This window comes from Zootermopsis nevadensis, unplaced genomic scaffold (genome assembly GCF_977971745.1).
Source record: "Zootermopsis nevadensis isolate Lab colony 2312 unplaced genomic scaffold, Znev_1.0 Znev_ptg000028l, whole genome shotgun sequence".
Taxonomy (NCBI): domain Eukaryota; kingdom Metazoa; phylum Arthropoda; class Insecta; order Blattodea; family Termopsidae; genus Zootermopsis; species Zootermopsis nevadensis.
Genome location: NW_028259160.1, coordinates 10,408,357 through 10,428,488, shown reverse-complemented (window position 1 = coordinate 10,428,488; position 20,132 = coordinate 10,408,357). Strand labels below are relative to the sequence as shown.

At 39.0% G+C, this 20,132-nt stretch overlaps 1 protein-coding gene across 5 annotated transcripts in view; it reads right to left on the bottom strand.

The window, feature by feature from the left end:
* The window catches only part of Sema2a (Semaphorin 2a), a 576,182-nt gene that overhangs the window by 258,289 nt on the left and 297,761 nt on the right, over positions 1 to 20,132 (bottom strand). The window lies entirely within an intron of this gene.

The following is a 20,132-nucleotide window of genomic DNA, read 5'->3' as shown; positions in this document are numbered from 1 at the left end:
ATACATGTCGCAATGAGAACCTGAAATCTCACCTAGGTTACACACATACTTACCACTTTACATTATTATGTATTAGCTTTGCCAGTTTTATTACCGAAAAGTTCCCTTTATATTTCACCATCATTAAACAGTTGTTAGAACCGCATTCATGACGTACTATAACGTCTGGCATCAATCATACTTCAACCCAGCTGTAAGTCATAAGAAAAAAGAGATGAGTAAGCCCAGAAGAGGACTTGTAAACATCTGCAGCACGGCGGAAAATGCCTGCTCAAACAAAAGATTGCAAACACCGATCACATCAAGTGCACATAAGGTACCCTCACTAATACCAACGTAGGATAGGCGTATATAAAAGCTTTAAAATTCACTTGTACAGAAAAAAAAAGCTGTGCGGAACATATCATCTCCAAGATATACTCATAAAGAATAATTATAACGCAGAATAACTTACTTCACGATATTGGTCTTTCTTGGACAGCTGACAAGTTATCAAGGCGTTGTCCACTGTTATAGACTCCGCGGTCCATCGTCATCAGTATGTAAGCTCCCAACTGGACCACATCGTGTCCAGTTCCGAGATAATACGTCACAATTCGGTCTACTTTTTTTTATTTTCCTCCCTCACCAATCCTCCATCTGCAAACTGCGAACCCAGTGCAGTGACGAGAGACGGGACATTTTATTACTTGAACTAAAATGAGAAGAACACTGTTTTCTGGGATGTTCCGCCGTTGTAATCTTACTTCCGTCAGCACCTCTGAATCCTCCGTAAATTTCTGAAATTTACACTACGCAACATCCCACAAGATAGACTTCATCATATTCGTCGCCATGAGAACGTGAAACCTCACCCGTCTTCGGCTCCTCTGTCAGTCTGGTATTTGATAGGAGACTAGGACTGAAACAGATCTATCTTATCATCACGCGAATCTACGGTAGTTAAGTAACAAAATAAGTGGTCATATTTTCGTTCGAATTTAATAGGACAGGAATAATTCAGCATTTGTTGCCTGCGGTACATAATCCTATCCTTTATGTGTCAGTTAAGAAGTGTTTGTCCTGTTTATTGTTACTGACGGGCTCTGCTCCATGGACGTAGTTATGGAGTTGCGTTAGAATCGATTTACATACGTAATTGTATCCTAATCATCCAGTGCAAAATTAATAGGCCTGTGATGAAGGCAGAAACCAGGTGTGGTAATTAAGTTACAGGTTCAACTGAAATTCGACTTTCTTACGCAAAACCGGAAATATTCCCAGCGAATCTCACACAGTTAATATGCATATAGTCTTCTTATACTTTAATAACTGTAATTTAAATTGGGCCTGGAATGTTAAAGGCAAATTACAGGCAACCTAAATTTAAGAACATGCAGTCAGTCATGATTTGCTTGGATATTTGCATGTACTGTCGTTCTCTGTTCAGTACTTAAAAAGCAACTTGGTGTATAACGGTGTCATTAAGCCGTGCAATGCTGTATGTATATCCCTTCAAAGTTATGGATGAAATTTTGATGAACAGTTCAAAATAAGATTATCATGCATTACCGATAATGATGAAATGACGTATCTATATCGGTTATGTTCAAAATCGAATTTCTCCTCTCATTTCAGTTATAATTGGTTCGGATGGGAAAGAACTTCCTCCTAGCAAATCATTTATAGCATAAAACACGATATTCAGAACAGAAACAACAACAACAACAACGACGACGACAACAACGCGTAACGTACCGTCTTTTCTAGAATTCTCTTTTCAAAAGTTGATACACATTACCTTGCTGCAATTACCTGATGATGAAGGCAACAAGGACCCCTAAAACGTTGGTAAATTTCTATCAGATTTCACGAAGCAACAATCCGGAAGACAGCCATCTTCTGCTGTTTCCAAGTTTCAAGCGTTCAACAAAAGGGAAATAAGAAAAGACATGCAGTGTGTCAACACGTCAGCGTTTACCTGTCTTAACAAATTTTAGTTGATTCTGTACGGACGATCGTACGAATTCAGGTACCAATATCCTTTAAAATTACTATCTAAGGACTCAAGGACCAGGTTTCGATTCTCGGAAAGGGCAGACGATTATAGACACTGTAGCCTAGTAAACCTCTTATATAATGAGCATAGCGGGCTCCTTTGCAAGGGATAATTCGGAAGAGACGTGAAGCTAAAGCTGATCTTTGCCTCCATCTACGAGCAAATTCTTAGGCTTGTACATCCACTTCTAGTACACTTTTCCAAGATGTGATGCTTTAGTGGAAGAATATAACCTTTGTGTTTTTTACTTTAACGAAACAACAGGCTTTTTAAGTTTTCTAGTTAAACAAAGTAATCTTCACGAGATGATAAAGTTGCGTCATATTGTGATAAATATATATTTGTTTAAATCTTGTCAGTCTAATCACAATAAAATTCCTATTAAATATTAAAATATTACCATAATTAACATTTAAATATTTAAAATATATTAAATGATATTCTCTATCGAAATGTTCGATTTACATTAGAACATCACTTTTTACACGACATGTTTCAGTTCTAAAAGAACCATCTTCAGGTGTATAAAATTATATAAACTTAAATATAAATCTGATAAACATCTGACTAAAAGTTGCATTTAAGAAATTATATTTAAGTTTATATAATTTTATACACCTGAAGTTGGTTCTTTTAGAACTGAAATATGTCGTGTAAAAAGTGATGTTCTAATGTGAATCGAACATTTCGATAGAGAATATCATTTAATATATTTTAAATATTTAAATGTTAATTATGGTAATACTTTAATATTTAATAGGAATTTTATTGTGATTAGAATGACAAGATTTAAACAAATAAACAAAAGTAATCTTCACTAAAGAACACGTTAGAAATTTACAGTCCTACAGGTGTACCGCATAATTTGTCCCGATTAGAAATCGATATCATTTCCCTGGCATTATTAACACTAATCTCAATAGTTCAGAAGTTCATGAACCGTGGAATGGCATAAATGGGGCGTGAAGCTAACCTCTCATTTCCAGAGAGAATGAATGGAGCCTACCCTACAGGCAGTGGCTGGAGGAAAACTTGCCAAGGCTTGAACAGAATACATCACCACAAAAAAGCAAAACGAAGTTACGTACTGAACACAACTCTTTCTCTGCGGAGCTGTTTGTTGTTTCTTGGCATATTTAATGACGCTGTGAGAAATGTAAAGGTTATTTAGAGTTCAAATAGACACAATGGAATTGCCGAACTGCCGACCGCCCATGCTAGGTATAAATGCACTGCGCAGACATTTAACTAGATTGTGGTAGACGATAGAAATCGTAGGATAGGATACTCGCATGGCTAAGGCTGGTATCCAGGACACATGAAAACAGGAAGGCAATAAACACATCATGACGGTCGATTATCTCAAAGGTTATTGCGAGAAATGTGGGCATAAGTAACAGTTAATATCACTCGCACATAAATTTACTTTATTAAATTATTAAACAGTCTATTTTATACATATGTAATCTGATATTTAATCAAATAAAAGAGCAAACTAGATCCTACAGGTACTAAAATAATATTAAAGCTACATAACAAAAACAAAAACAACTTCATATTCACTGTTTCGACCTAACACTTCTTTTTTATTTGTCTATTTCTTGAACCCGACACAAATGCGTCTAGTAACTTCTGTTTCTTTTTCCTTCTTCGTTTCTCTTCGCTTCGCCTTACTTCTGAATCAAAACGAGAGCCCCCAACCCATTCGCCTCTAGCTTGGCCACGAAAGCGGAATAATTTCAATCTGTGCTCGCGGTCCTGGAAACAAGAAAAAGGGGGGAAAGTGCTTCTTTTTTGGGCCTCCTCCAAATTACCCATCCACATACAGTTCTGTATAAGAACAGATTCTTCACTTCAGTTAATTTACCTAGCTACTCGATAAGGAAGCCCAGGGTACTGAGGTCGAGATGTTTTAGGGCCAAGCTCCACGAACCCGAGAGGAATTGTACAAAAGACATGCTTACGTTCAGTACCAGACCCTCTGCAAGTCCACATATCTAATTACTCAACGGAGTTTTTGATGCACTTCATGCTTCTGAATCATATTTAACAGGCAGGAACTCCCCGTTTCAGTTATCGAATGCTCCGTTAATACTACAAGAAACTCACTTTAATGCCTGTTTGCTGTACAACACAAGCAAATCAGTTTTAAAAATAACAATCACATATCTGAGTTTCTCACGGCGGAGAAAAATGTCGATTTGATCTCCTTAGTTGTGACGCAGTGTAGTTCTTTGAGTGGTTATCAATGTTTCGGAGGGACATATCACTTTTATGCTCAGGAATGAAGTCACTTCAATCCTGAATCCTGGTATCATAACCCAGACACGTAACACAAACTTGCGTGCAATGTGTAGCACCACATTCCGAAAAAAAAGTTTTTATGGGCATGGCAGTCTACTGGACGATAAAAATTAATCAGTAAGGTAGGCGGGGTGAGGGGCTAAAGGCTCTGGTCATATATGGAGCAAAGCATGGCCACAGAACAAATAGGACTACGTGTCAACAGTGTCCTTTCACCAAACAGGCGTCTTCGCTGCTCAAGAATACAGTTGGCCTCACTGTCGTGGTACGCACCAAGAGTGTTTGCATTTTCGAATACGTGGTAAATTCAGTTATCAGAAAGAGTTGACTTACCGGAAAGTTTATGTTTCCGATCATGGGAACCCTATTAACGAGCTGTGTATGTTTGTCTCTCTGTCTGCCCTTCCGCCCACTTTTTTTAAAATTCAGTCCAGATGTTATGTACAATATTTTCCCAGTCATTCATTGAATTCGGAATGAGCATCATGCCACTCTCGAAACCTAAAACGCCCTTCCATCGGTAATATCAACATGACTGTCTCGCGAACTTCTAGGTGAAATAACACTATAGCCTGTAATTGGACTTTGGAATCTCAGCAGGCCTACGGCTTTGTTGTGTTGCGATTATAAGAGTAACTTAACGCTTGTGTAAGCGGTTAGGACACTGCATATTTTAATACGCACCTGCATACAGAAAACTATATAGAATAGCTCATAAGTCGCTTTACAAACAATGAACCCACCATGCAAATAAATTATTTATTTAATCACTTCAATTAAATTAATAATATTACACAATTAAATTAAATGAAGACACAACAAAATATGTCAGTAGCAGTCCCACGATTGTGAACAACTCCTGCGCGCGAAAGCACCTTCATAAAACTGAAAATAACGTCTGGAAACTGTCTCGGCAAAGCGACTTATGAGCCAGTCTGTACGCTTTGCCGAATATTTTTTCAAGGTAAATGTATTTATTATGGGCAGAATTGTTTTCTCTTCACTTTTCAAATCGTGTTCTTAGAATTCATATCGCATCTCATTCTAAATCGTACTTTATTCCAACCTCAACCTTGCGTTCCCAACACTTCATCTCCTTGCTAAAGGAAGTCGGGAATCAATGCTGACCCTACAACGTGAACTTCAAATAGGCCTACTTCAAGCTCGGGCCGAAATAAAAAAAGACATAATCTAAACAGGGCTGCCAACTGCACGTGCTGCCTTTGATCTTTTGCCCTAGCGGGGATAAATAGAAGGGTTAAACATTTCTAGTTCCTCCTTTCCCCCATACCTTACGTAAAATGACTCACCCAGATGTTTAAATTTGATTTATAAAATTCCAACGGCATTAATGGATTACCATATTTTTAATAGACTAAGGCCGCGACGTTTCAGAAGTTGGTTCTACTTCCGTCATCAGGTGATCAACGTAATCAGTTAGGTCATTTGTAAGACGCTATTCTCAATCATCGGGGATTGATTAGGTTGTTTACCTCATGCCAGAAGAAGCATTAGCTTACGAAACGTCGCGTTTCATAAATTAAGACGAATTTCCATTAATATGCATCAGCTTAACTACAAACCTTTTACAAAAACCTTCAGATTAACTGTATCTTGAAACAGCTCAAAAGAGCCCATTTCCAAAATATCCAATTCGTTCCAGACATGGAATATTTTGGGCACAGACGTTGTCGTTTAAAAAGCCTTATCAATGACAATCGAAGAGAGGGTAGCAAGGATATTTCCACTTCGCGTAGGAAATTACACTCTGGCAAATTCACAACTTGCACTTGTAACACAGAATTGAACAGATCGTCGTCTAATAACGCTGTAACACCTCCTGAGTTTAAGCACAGCACAATTACATGATTCACCATGTTCAGCGAACTTTGAAGGATTAGGGAGGAGGTGGTCGTGGTATTTTTCAAGGAACCTACTATCCCAGAATTCACCTGAAGGAACCAGAGAAATGTAAGAATACTCTCAGACAAGATAGTCGACATCCAGGCCAAGACTGGAATCAGGGACTTCCCTAATACGAGGCGAAAGTGTTTACTACTGAACCTTGACGTTAAAAGTAGTTACACGCGAACAGTCCGATTACTAATGTGTATAATTAACAAGGCTGAAATATCAATCTGACCAAAGGCACGAAATGCTTCCACACCAAGAATTAAACATGTTTTTAAAGCAAGCATGAAACACCACGCGTCGTTTGATCAAAACAGAACATCCAGCGGTGGGTATAAACTGCTTAAAGGAATATTAATCACCTTCTTGTCGCAAAAGCGATCAAATAAATCTCACTTTGTACTGGACTTCATTTGTAGTTCTGCTGAAAGTCAGCACTCCTACCACGTTGCACGTAACAGTAATGTAATATTACTTACGAAATTGTATAAATAAATTACCAACTACTATACTTATAACAACGCAAAATAAATTAATATTTTGTGGACTGCAAAAGGTTGGAACCCTGTTCCGAAGGGTTAATTATGGATCCAGTCTTACTGACAAACTTCAGCGACCAACCTTACAGACTCGCTGCAGGTGCGAAAAAATGGACTGTGATCTAGATTTAGAGTTGCATTCTCACTTTTCCAACTAAGCTTTCGCATTTATTACTCCCACGTCCTTTGAAGCTGATCATTCAAAAGTTATCCTTCAATTAGACACCAATAACCCATGCACCATGAAAGCATCTTCAATCACTTTAATCTTCTGCATAATCTTTATGAGTGGGAGGATTTGTTACCTTTCTCCGGGCGAAGAGAACTGAAGGCTCTTAATTCTGCTATATTCTGTGTAGGTCCAGAACCCTCCAGCTTGTCATTGCGTATGTCTATAATTATTATTTCCCTCAGGTGCACATTTGCCAACATTTCCATTTTAAATAAACATTTATATCGATTAAAAAACTCACGGAACCCTCTAGCATTGCGGGCAGAAGCCTGAATAAAAAACCAATGCCGCAGGGCAAAGTAACAGTCATAACTTAACGCAGCAAGTTGGTAAAGACTAAATATATCAGAGTAACATCAAATAAACTACATATCACAATATACACAAGACTTTCAAGGGCAAAAATCAGTACCAAACGTGTGATAAATGCAGCCACATAAAACTGTTTAAAAACACGGTAATATTACCTACTTATCGTAAAACAGGTCTGCCGCATACAGGCAGAATTAAGACTCCTTGATCAGTTTATGAGATGAATCACTTAGGTACATTAATCGCTAATCAATTAATATATAGATTACAAAACAACATTCTTGTTATGAAAACGTGTGATTATTAATATCCTTCTGTCGCTAAATTGTTTACTATAATATAAATAACAAACACTGTGACCATCACCCTGCTGATAGAGGCAGCAAAACCCTCCGAAATGCCGTCAGTATCTACCAGATTATACGGAGCTACATCTCAGAAGAGAGCCATCTTCAGTGTCACCGCTGTGAATACCTCAAATCCTACTTGACATGACATTCACGAAAAATTATTAGTATCAGAGTTTTCGTCGGAGAATATCACGGGAAGAGATCACTTTCGATACGTAAACACTAATGGGAAGATAATATTAAAACGTATATTAGGAAAACAGTGTGTGACAGATCTTAAGGAAGAGTGTGCGTGGATGCTAACTGAAATGATCCATCTCAGGACAGGGTTTTTGTGCACAACTTGATAAACGTGGTTTCACGCGACTTTTTAAATATCAGATCCAGGCCTTTAGTAGCAATATAAAGTTATTTCTTAGAGCCTGTAACAACATCCCGCTGTGCCGCTTTAAAACATGCATTAATCGTTGTATTGCATGATTATTCTCGCTTGCATGTTAAAGGCATTATCAGAGACCACTGTTACTTGGTATGCGTTCGTTTATGAACTAATAAACTTTAATAAAACTTAAGATACTTTTAAATAACGTTATACCATAAAATACAAAATAAAATGCTAGAAGCTAACTTATGTTCATTTAATGGTACTAAAACTTTCTTTCTTTAATTTTAAATAATTAACACGCCTCTACACATACTATCTTCTCAGTGTTTTATTCGTTGACTAACTCTTTGGTACAGTACAAGGGCTTCACTGCTCAAAATTCTCTACTGTTACGTAAACCTAGAGTATACACGTGTGGGGGAGATGAGAAATGCATACAAAATTTTGATCTATCGGATGACCTCTAGAGACAAGACAAATTGATAGACCTAGGTGCATGTGGGAAGTAAGTGCTAAAATTATCTTAAATTAATAAAACGTGAGTATCTGGATAAGATTCGTCTAATAGATTGCACTGTACTGATTTATCGGGCACAGATTCAGTTGCTCGAGGCGCTAAGCCCACTGTTCGACTCATCTATCTCAGCACTGGGTCCAGTGGCGGTTCATGTGCACTCGAAAAGGATATTTCTGCTAGCAGAGCTGAGGAAGGACTTTGCTCAATGAAGTTACCATTCACCATTCATAACCACAAACGTTCACAGTTTTCTTGGCTCTGAACAGATGATTCTCCTTCACATTGCAGCAATATATTACAGTCAGATCAATTTTAATAAAAAAAATTCACCACATTTCCCTTCAAACATTTGTTGTTTTACCATGAGCACTTCAAGTCCCACCTTCTCTGTTTTAATCTTGCTAACAACGTTAATACGCAACGTATAAAGAACGAAACGGATTCTTACGTACCATGGAAATAAAACATTATAAATTTAATGGGCCTGTATTACAAAATTAAATCCTTTGTGTACTGCGTATGGAGAAATCTGTGAGGTTACAAGGGTCCGGAGGTGGAGTTTGTAAGGGGAAGGTTAGATCGTACACAGGATGCAGAAGCCTCCTGGAATGCGGCCACATGCAAGACAGAGGAGACTGGAAACATAAAGCTTGAACGGATATTAAAGAAATATGCTATTAGGTAGATGAAAGTGGCTCAGGGTAGCGCTTGGCTTAGCATTAAAGGTGTTTTATCTCTGGTTTGTGCAACCAGAGAAGCAGTTAAAAAGAGATATTGTAGGCCAAATGTAAGGCAAATGCAGCTTCAGTCTTAATGAATTAGCCATACTCAAATCCTTTTTCAATTGCCATGGTCGTGCCAATGAAACCTGTAGCAAAAAGTGTATAGTTAAATATCTATCTGGCTCATTTTCCATCAAGAACGGTCTGAAACCAGATGTTTTGTCTCCATTTCTCTTTGACTTTGCGCTAGAATACGCCATCAGGAAAGTCCAAGATAGGCAGGAGGGTTTGCAATTGAATGGGACACATCAGCTATTGGCATATGCTGATGATGTCAATTTATTGGGGGACGATATAAATACAATAAAGAGGAACACAGAAGTTTTACTGGAAGCTAGTGGACAGGTGGAGCTAGAAGCAAATTCAGAAAAAATCATTACATGTTAGTATCCCGTCAGCAGACAGGCGGGCAGAATTATCTTAGGGTGGCTAATAAATCATTTGAAAGTGTTACAAAGTTCAAATATTTGCGAACAACAATAACAAATCAAAATAATATTCACGAGTAAATTAGGAGACCGAATTCAGTTCAAAACATTTTGTCTTCCTGTCTGATTTATAAGAACCTAAACATTAAAATATACAAAACAATAATTTTGTATGTTGTTTTGTACGGGTGTGAAACATGGTCTCTCACTCTGAAGGAGGAACACAGATTGCAGGTGTTTTGAGGAGGATATTTGGGCCTAAGAGAGAAGACGATGGTGCATGGAGAAATCTGCATAATGACGAACTTAAAAATCTGTACTCCTCCCCCAATATTGTCAGGGTGATTAAGTCGAGAAGAATGAGATGGGCGGGGCATGTAGCGCGCATGGATGGGACAAGAGGTGTGCACCGGGTACTGGTTGGGAAACCTGAAGGGAAGAGACCGCTGGGGAGACCTAGGCGTAGATGAGAGGACAATGTAAGGAGGGATCTATGGGAGATAAGAGTTGAAGGAGACTGGATTTTGTTGGCCCAGGACAGGATCCGGTGGAGGGCTTTGGTTAGTTCGGTGATGCATCTTCGGGTTCCATAAGCCATCTAGTTAGTTACTTAGGCATACGCAAATGTAGACATGGGAGAGACAAACACATCAATTTGATTATAATAAAAATAGCAGAAATATTAGTCCATATTTCTTCTTGTTCCTCCGCTCAGAAATTCCGGGCCTCTTGAAGCAGAAACATAGCGTGATTTGAAACTGCTCGTTGTATTACCAAGTGAGGCAGTGGAATTCTTTTGAAAGATAAATGAAGCGAAAGCTATATAACGTAGTAGGCTGCAATACACCAAGCACGGAAGACGAATTTTGTGCATGGAGTAGAGAAGTTGTGGCATGAGGGTTGAACATCAGACACAGGCAAAAATAAGTGATGGGGCGAAGACGGGGTATGAGGAACCTTGGGAATCATTGGGCAATTCCCGTTCCAGAACACGTTCACCAATTGTTATTGGTGATCTGTTGGGGTTCCCTGACGGAGGAAAAGGACGCACATAATTCTCACAAACTGGTGTAGGTAAGTCACAGTTGCAGCTACCCCATACATCTGCGGGGTAAGAGGCGCGTTGGAAGGTGAGGCAGAATGTCGGCGACAAAATACGAGTATGGGACCGGCATTGTCATGTAATCCTGCTGGAGGAATACAGAAGAATCGATCCATTCTCCTCTTTTTCGAAGTACAAGATGTCTAAGAAAGTAGTCACTTTACGCACAAAAGCTGAAACATCTAAATCGCGGCGTGCGTAACGTCAAATTTACTGACACCGCAGTGTTACCAAACCAAAGAAATGTGAGTTATTTATGATCGAATACAGCGAACATATTAAATAACAACGAAAGCACCCATCTTCCGTTCTTCAACCGCACTTTAAAAAAAAAAAACACTGTACCGACGTGTTGGAAGTTGTCGGGGTGGTTCCAAGCTTTTCACTATCACTTTCTTCCACTTTCTTAGAAGCTGATAATTCACTACCGTACTTCCATTGTCATGCGTATAAGTTACGCAGTTAATTAAAGTCGATAAACATACTAGGAAGTAATTAGGAACGCTTTATAATGTTAGGTGTACGCAAACATTGCACGGTTTTAAAATACAAATTAGATTTTGTTTTCATTGACTACTGAGTTGTGCCATTAGGCCTGTATGTGAAGTGAACCGATGGAAGATAAGCTCTGCCTTACAGGAATTTTACAAACTGCATTTTCATCTCTTATAAAAGTTTAGAATTCCACGTTAAGAAAAATTCTTCCTAAACAGTTCGACTACGATTGCAAAGTCTCTTGTAATGAAATTAGACGGCAGCCTGAAGGTATGATATCAAATACGGGGAAAACTTGAGAAGAAAATTAAAGCGCAACTTTCATTGCTTCATTAAATCTCACCCATAAAATTAACTGATATTGAATTTCAATTAACATCGTTTGCAAGCTATTAACGTCGACTCCGTATTATTATAATGAAGACTGAAGGGGAATTAAAAAGGAATTAGGTTGCTGGGGGACTGGAAAGATCTATAAAAAGAAGTGCAGCAGCCAGCCGCTTGCTATACCCACCAGGTCTGGAGGTCACTGAGCAAGTAAGGAACGTTACAACACGGTTGCAGTGGTGGAGAACACGCAAGAACTTCTTGCAGTGAAGAAAAAGATCACAAACATGCGATACACTTCAAAAATAAATTAATACGAGGTGCGATCGGAAAGTTTCAAGACTGCGACTATAAAAACCCGTACACTTATCTCAGGTATTAAATTCATCCATCACCCTCGAAGTAGTTCCCCTGGGAGTGAACAAAACGATCCCAGCGCCGCTGCCAAGCCTGGAAGCATCCCTGGAAAGCTTTCTTTGTCAGCCTATCAAGCACCATCTGCGATTCTGCCTGAATCTCTTGCCAAAGACTCGCCAAAACGGCTACGGAAACCTATGAAATACTAAAGCAAGCATTTGGGGAGTCCGCAATGGGTCGTGCACAAACTTTTGTGTGGCATTCACGTTTTAAAAATGGCCGAACCTCTGTCGATGATGACGAGCGTTCTGGACGACCATCTTCGAGCACAACGCCCGAAAATGTTACGAAGATTCGGCAGGCCATTCACGAAGATCGACGTCATACCTTCAACGACTTGTGCGACATTGTTGGGATAGGCTATGGGACCTGTCAGCTGATTCTAAAGGACGGAAGCGGCCGTCAAAGTGGCGCAACCACAACTGGCTGCTGCATCATGACAACGAGCCAGCGCACACCGCCCTCAAAGTTCGGCAGTTTTTGGCCTCAAACACCATGGCCGTCATCCCGCACCCTCCTTAGCTCCGTGTGACTTCTTCCTCTTCCCAAAGATGAAAATTCAGCTAAAGGGAAGGAGATTTGAGACGATAGAAGAGATTCAGGCAGAATCGCAGATGGTGCTTGACAGGCTGACAAAGAAAGATTTCCAGGGATGCTTCCAGGCTTGGCAGCGGCGCTGGGATCGTTGTGTTCACTCCCAGGGGAACTACTTCGAGGGTGATGGATGAATTTAATACCTGAGATAAGTGTACGGGTTTTTATACGCGCAGTCTTGAAACTTTCCGATCGCACCTCGTACAAGGGCAATGGAGAGAGACAATTTAAAAACTGCTATTCAGGCAGTCTACACACTAAGTAGGATTTGAGGTTTTCACAGCGGTGTAGTCTGGTAGAAGTTTACCAAGCTACACGGTCTCACAGCACTGATAATGGAGGCAACAAGGACCTCTGAAACGTTAGTAAACTTTCATCAGATTACACGGAGCTACAACCTAGAAGACAGTCATGTTCGATGGCCTGTCTGTGGCAGCATGGTTCTCTTTATACATCCACGGGGCATTCAGATATCCGAAAAAGTGAACCAGATTATTTTAGAAGCTGAGTGTTGTGAAAGTATGGGCCGACTGTTTGATTACATCAACAGACATTAATTTATTTTCCTTCAAAATGCAAACAGAAAAGATACAACAACATAAGAAACTACTTAACCTGAAAGCGTTCTGAGAATTCGTGACATGTTTGTGGCCAGCCCGTGAAGTACAAAACACGACGAAATTAAGTCTCCAAACGTCTGTGATAATGGATGATACATATTACGATATACAAGACACTTTGTCTGAATTATATTCCATATGCGGCATTTAAAGGGTTGGTTCTATACCAATCTTTATACAATTGCCATGAGCACCGACAACTATTTATAGTAGCTGCTACTGGAATCAAACCAGGCCCCTTTAAATACTAGAAAAGGAAGAGTTAACGAAAATGTTACATGACAAAATAGATGCCTTTCTCGTCTTACTAGAGACTCTAAACAGATAAACAAAACAAAAAGTTTATCGATTGCACAAGCCGCCAATGGAGAATAAGATTCATGCAGACGATACGTTGTGGTACCCCAAATAAAAAAGGTCTAATGCGAACCTGTAATAGGCTTTACTATCTTAATAGGCGGGACTATTATAACACACAAAACAATTACGAAGAGAAAGGCAATGAAGACTTCGATAAAAACCATGCAATGGGTTCTTACTACAGCATAATATCTGCCTTTCTTAATGAAGTTAATTTGTACAAGAGGAGAAATATGGGTGGTACAGGGTTTACATAATCAAACTGAACACACAAAGTTTAAAAAGAACACGTAATTATAAGAATAATATGAACAATGCACGGTATGTGTTAACGATAAGAATCAGATGAATTAACAGTCAGTAATTCTTCATGTTGTATTTACTGGTTTCGTATGATGTTCAGTGTATGTAAACAGTGATCATTTCTTTAAACAGCTATAACCAGTTGATATTTGTAATGGTGAAGAAAAGAAACCCGCCCATGTTTTCGAAAAATTAACTTCAAACAAACACCAAAATCCTTTCGTGTACTGAGTTTAATCACAACTGAATGGTCTCTATTCTCCCAGTCCTTTAAGACGTTACCTCAGTGACATTAACCGACGACATTTAAAGACACTTTTCGACTTGAATGTAGTCTCGAACAGTGGTGTTCAACCTGGGGTAAGCGTACCCCCGGGGGTACGCGAAGACATCTTAAGGGGTACATGAAATTTAAGAAATATATAAATTAGTTTATGATAAACACTGAATAATCAGTAATGTAATTTATTTAATTTATTTTAGATGTAGATTATATATTATGTATAACTTGAATTATACACCAACATCTTTGGGGGTACAAAGTTGAAGAGAAATTATATCTGGGGGTACGCGAACAAAAAAGGTTGAATACCACTGGTCTAGAACGTATCCCTTGTTGAAACCTAGAGCTGAAATTTATCATGAAACCGATTCTTTACATTATTCTTTTGTGACCTAGTATCACTGCTGTAAACGATAACAGGTCTACGGAGAATTTGGGAACGGATTACATCAAGTACAACGTAAAAACCACGTTAAACCCAACACTGAATCTCCTGTTCGTAACATTCAATTGGCCAAGTGGTTTTACAGTGGCACGCTGTAACTGCGATTAGATGTCAAACGGCTCGTACATCTGCAGACTGGCCTCAATTATTAATTACTGCGGTTCAGACAAAGCATAACGCACGGTCTGCTGTTTAACTGATCTTTGCTGCTAACCCTTTGGAGTTAGACGTCAAATGCAAAAGGAAAATGGAGTACACATTACAGAAGCACATGCAAGTTTCAGTTTCCCTCACAGCCAAATTGCTGTAGCGAACGTGATCTAATTATTGTTCGGTATGAGTAATCAAGTATGAGGGAGACTTAACCATAAAGAAACAAAAAGATTGATGAAAGACAAAGAATACAAATTTCAAAGGCTTTGATGTCAAATTGGAAAAGGGGAACACCACAAGTCAATGAAGGCAAATTGGAATCTCTTGGCGCTACAAACTCTTGTACTTTGCGGAGACGAGGGGGTCGAACAGTAGATTTAATGTAATCTAACATCACTGCAACTTAACTCTTAGGGTAATACGTAACAGCGACAGGAAGGCAAAGAAAGTGTAGGCCTGCCTGAAACTGATATAATTGAAAAAGAAGTGCTTTATTGCTACAGGTATTTCTGGAACCGAAAAGTCGTCATGCGAGCCACATGTTTCGTTGTGACAATAGGTTATTGAAATCCGTTAAAGAACGCTGCAGACAGGACACGGAATGTGGTAATTTATCCTAGGCCACTCTGTCGTGTTCACAAACTGTGTATAAGATACGAGCTGTCTCGCGACTAATCGCATGACTTCCATGTAACATTTAAATAAAACAGAAAGTCACGCTGTAATCTAAGCTTGGATTTTTATCGAATATAAACTCAAAATTCTGATTATACAAACAGAATATTATTATCGTCACTAGGCCAATGGCCGGTGAGTGAGACCAGGTGGTGAGTAAAAAACAAAAAAATTAAAAAATAAAAATAACAATCATGTCCATATGCCACGCACAAAGAACTCATAAGGAACATGACATTTCTTATCTTGGTTAACATTAAATAAACGTCTTCAAACAAAGCCCTATGTAGAATACGTTTGAGAAGCAAGCCTGAGGCTTGTTTGGGCTATTTAATACTAATATATATTCAACACGTCACAACAAACAGTAAAACAAGGGAGAGTATTAAAGTACAACATAACAGCTGCACCGGGGTCTACAGCAGTCTCCTTTGCGATGAGTTCGTGGCTAAAAAAGTAACAGAACCTAAAACTTTCTCACATTCTTCATTTGTGTAATGAATGTCAGTCTCTTCCTGGTCAGACATGCGTTTCATGAGCCCATGAAATTTTAAAACAAAAATAACTTATCAAATATTATACCTCATGCATGAATGAACACAGTGTCCAGTGATGACAACTAGGTTTGTCTAACGGGCCCCACACAGTAGGTACATTATTGGCTGAAGACGGCGACGATACGTGATCAAATTGATTAAACACTCTAAGTGGATAATGTCCTACCAAAGAATCATAATAGTAACCCACATGATATATAATGTACAGGCAGGTTATCTTGGGATCAGAATGAGAGATAAGTGTTTTGTTAGCAGCCGGCAGAACGCCTGCATGCGCGACCTTGAAACATTAGAGACCGAGTGGCAACTAGGAAGCAAACCCTTCGAGATAACTTGTGCGAAAATTCCTGTATACTCCATACATGTGTTCTATACATGCTCACACAAGCATACAGACACGTGTCACGCATTCATACAACGTGCCTAAATACTGAAGATAATAGGGCGTTAGAACGTGGACTGAATTCAAATGTCTCAGGATACGGTCCAGCAGCGAGCTCGTGTGAACAAGGCAACGAATCTCCATCCACACAATCGGCATTGTCGTTATTAATTTCCGTTATTTAGACACCAGACTGAAGCGACGCTAACGACGCCGGCGTCTATCAGGGGCTCTCATCGCTCCAGGTAGCAAACAGAACCCTGGAAGTTTTCCGAAGACAAGTATTTGCACAACAAAACTTCGTGAAAACACGTTAGCTATGTAACTCGCAAAACGATTATTACAAAGTTGAACACCCATTAATTATCTAAAGTGGACATTTTATTAAGAGAGAAAACGCATCATAAAATACAAAGGCTCACGCTTCTCAGCTTGGCCTGGAAGATGTAATCAACCAACACACAGACAGGCTTACGGTAAAGAGTAATTGATGGCGTGTTGCACAATGCTGTTCATGGATACTTGCTTTAATTGCTTCTAATGAAAATTAATGATACAAGGTCAACCGATATATTGAATTTAATGGATACGCAAGTGGCATCAAAGGCAGACAGCGTACGTAACAGTTTTCAGGTCAAGAGTTTGGTGCTTTTTTTATTTTCAGGCCAACTCACGAATACCTCGACAGAGTTTCAATTCCTCGTAAATCTGAAATAACCTGAAGCTGTATTTCATAATAAAGCAACATCAATTCCAACTACAGGCCAGTATTAGACCAAATCACGCATTACTATTATTATTGAGGGTCAAATAATTGCTCTAAATAAGAAAAAGGAAAACTTTTTTTTCACTTTGTTCGTAACTATCTTTGAATACTCAGTTATTAATTAGGGCTTCTCAACCCGTGTCTCCCGATGTGTGTGCACGGCCCGCGTACATTTATTTGTTTATTTTGAAACACTAAGCCACTCTACTAGTAAATATACGTAGTTACTTGATATCAGAGAACACGCGCTGTTAAGCCCGGTCTACACGTAACGTCTTATCGTACGTTTTGTTTCATCAGTTAAGATGGTCAGGTAAAACTTACCAAAATCAAATGTCCACACTATTTACGTTTTAGCTACCATTTTCTGCTCAGTTTCATGGATACCATGGATGAAGTATTACTTGTAGCGATTATTTCATTGTGTCTCGTGAAATTGAAAAGAAAGAAAGTTGTTCGTCTCTCACGGTGGTCTAGAGGATGGTTGCTAAAGAGGGGCAGATTCTCTCATGTGAATTTGCTTCGGGAATTATGTCATGAACCTGAAGATTGGCGTAATTATTTACGAATGGATACGGACACTTATTTGAAATTACTATCGTTATTAACTCCAGAAATACAAAAAAAGGACACTACCATGAGAGGGGCTATCACACCCCATGAGAGACTGACTGCTACTCTAAGATTTCTAGCGACAGGTAGAAGCTACATAGACTGACGTTTTACCGGAAAACAATGCTCTAACCGATCCGTTTTCTGAGAGACGTCCGTCTTCATTCAGTTCAGGCAAAACGTCCGTTTCTCTGTCCACACGTAACATTTTGACTGATACGTCTTAACTGATCAAACAAAACGTACGATAAGACGTTACGTCAAGACAGGGCTTTACTGTCGTCGGTAAATTACACCTCATACTGAAAGATTAATCAACTTGATCTTGCTGAAGAAGACGAGTAACATGTTTTCAGAGTATGTCAGTAGCGGTTTTAATAACGTGCATTTACGTTTCACCAAATTGTCATCATTTATAACATGGTGGCCCTGAGTCGATAAGAAAGTGTGAATACGGTCACAGGTCGATTTAAAGTTGAGACTCGCTAAAGAGACTCAGTCGAGCAACAAAGCGTCCGGGAACACACATCGCTTTCGTGTTACAAATTTCGTTATGACTCCATAGCAAGGAGCCAGAGACGAGAAAAATAATAATGAATGAAAGGACACATAACATGAACACATGTGTGTACTTACAAATCTGGAGTAATCAAAATGATGCCGTACCTGTAACAAAACAAGAAGTAATTAGCATTGTAGGCCAATAAATGAATTCCCAAAGTTATTCTACATGAAACAACACACCAGTGGACTCTACACTAAGCCAGTTTAATCCAGCCCATTCTCATATGCTATTGAAGATATAATTCAATGCTATCCAACCACCGGACATCGGACCCCCAATACACATATAAAGAATGTTCCAAAAGAAAGAAAATACTCCAATTGCTGTGTGAGCCTTACATCAGAATTTACAATGAAAGAGCCCTAGCATTCGATAAAAAAACTAACCAGTCCCAAGAACTAAAGTCAATTATCGTAAATATTGAACAATTATTTAAAAATTTTTTGGATGTCAAACGTGCTACGTTATTGCTGCTTTACATTACAAGCTGAGTTTCAGTTTTGTGTCGACACGGATCCAGTGGTTTTCGCCATATTTAAGACCAGTGCACCTACATATCTGGACAGATCGATTTATATCTAATAATCTAGTAACTGATGGATTGATAGGCGTGTCGGATAATTATAAAAATATAACTTAGTTCATTCCTGTCGAGAGTTGACTTGTCAATGTTGATTGAGAGCTCGAAGCGAACGCAGTTGCAATTACCATAGGCAATTTATGTCCAGTTCGACGTTAAATGATGAGTAGAGCTGTGATGTGCAGGCCTAGGTGTGCTCTACTGGATTAGCGAACAGCAAGGGTCATGTTTTATACAGAACTGACATCCCCTCGCTGCAATAACGCAGATTGTATGTAGCGCCTGTAAGTTGGTAATCCTGATTGTATATTTTGTTAAAAGTGGGTGCTCTGGAGATTTCGTTTCAGAGGCGATCACCATGAAACGTCGATCGCATAACGATGATATAAATTAAAATGTAAACTCGGCAGAATTTGAAAACCATCTTATTTTTCTCCTTCTCCAATTGAGTGGCACGTTCTAAGCCTCATTCGCCTTCGGTCCATCGTTCATGCGGTCTAGCAATATCACTACTTCCTGTAAAGCAGTAACTGAAAACGTTTTTTGACAATCCCTTCTCTTGCTTTCGCTCTAAATTTCTCTCCCCTTCCCTCAGTGTAAACTTATTTGGAATGTGTAACCAGCATAATCTCTGACAGTTCATATAATTTTTGCAGACTGTATCCTGCTTTCGCCTCTCTTTATTACAACCTTTCAATTAAACCTCAGAAATCTTTAAGTCACAGAGTCTATGACTCGTAATCTGAAGGAATCTGGCTCAAATATCGGATGATGTCGCTGTCCTGAGTTAATCATGCTTCCTTAGTTCCTCCATACAAATGCTAGCGGTGAATTGTAATACAGTTAAAATATATGCACCAATTTTATTCTGACACAGAGCTAACTAGGAGCCTACTTGTAATTTTCCCCAACGAAACTCAGAAATACATCGGCCACACACAAGTCAATGCAGATTACCGTCAGAATTATACCAAACATAAAAAATGCTGATATACAGATTGCCAGGAAGGTTGGAGACATGTACCGCTAGCCTTTAAAGAGTGGCATGTTTCGGAAGTTGTAAAGGAGCTTCCATTAAAGCAGACAGCCCTCTCTCTG